Source organism: Octopus bimaculoides, chromosome 1, assembly GCF_001194135.2.
Source record: "Octopus bimaculoides isolate UCB-OBI-ISO-001 chromosome 1, ASM119413v2, whole genome shotgun sequence".
Lineage (NCBI taxonomy): Eukaryota > Metazoa > Mollusca > Cephalopoda > Octopoda > Octopodidae > Octopus > Octopus bimaculoides.
This window is the reverse complement of record NC_068981.1, coordinates 91,759,936-91,760,777: the sequence shown is the minus strand read 5'-3', so window position 1 is coordinate 91,760,777 and position 842 is coordinate 91,759,936. Positions and strand designations below refer to the sequence as shown.

At 37.1% G+C, this 842-nt stretch overlaps 1 protein-coding gene across 1 annotated transcript in view; it reads right to left on the bottom strand.

Annotated features, from left to right (window-relative positions):
* The window catches only part of LOC106874534 (calcitonin receptor), a 315,260-nt gene that overhangs the window by 47,671 nt on the left and 266,747 nt on the right, over positions 1-842 (bottom strand). The gene's annotated exons all lie outside the window — the stretch shown is intronic.

Here is an 842-nt window from a genome sequence, read left to right as displayed (position 1 = left end):
TATATATATATATATATATGCATATATATATAATGTAGAAATATATAGACGCACGAACACCAACACATATAAATATGTGCAACTATAAAGAGGCACACAATCATATTTGCATGCGTGATCATAATAAATGGCTATCTATGTGAGTATGTGTCTGCGTGTGTATTCAAAGCATATAATGTGTATGGAGTCTTCTAAGGCTGGTGCTACCACAAATACCAAAATAAAATTTGGGATTTATGTAGGGTCAAAGTTGGGAACAAAAACAGGACAGTAGAGACATACAATGAAACCGAACGGAAACAAACATGGAGGTCGGTACACCAAAACATGGAACGCCACGCATACATTTCCAAGTAAGTTTATCTTAATCTTTTTGATGCGACTCTGCCCTATACTGTCCTCTTCCTCTATCGTTTTCTCACACATTTTTCTCTAATTCCTTTTCTCCCCTTCACCGTTTTCTATCTGTGTCTCTCTCTCCCCTCTTTCTCCTTTACTCTTTCTTTCGTTGCTCACACGTGACCATCGTTCATCTTTCTTTGGTTTCCTTGTATGTCTCCACTGTCCTGCTATTGTTCCTAACTTCGACCCTCCATAAATCCCAATTTTTATTTTGGTATTTGTGAGTGCAACTGCCATCGAAGATTCATATTGTCGTTCAGTGCTCGAAATAAGGAGTAGGTAGGCAGCCGACAACTGATGAAAAGTCGCTCTTTATGTTACATCTCCTGTTTTCAATTTGTTTCTCTCATTGTTTGTGTATTCAACTCATTTGTTTTCGTATTTCATGCTGTTTACTGTTTGGGACGTTCTGTACCCATATAAGCATATATATATATATA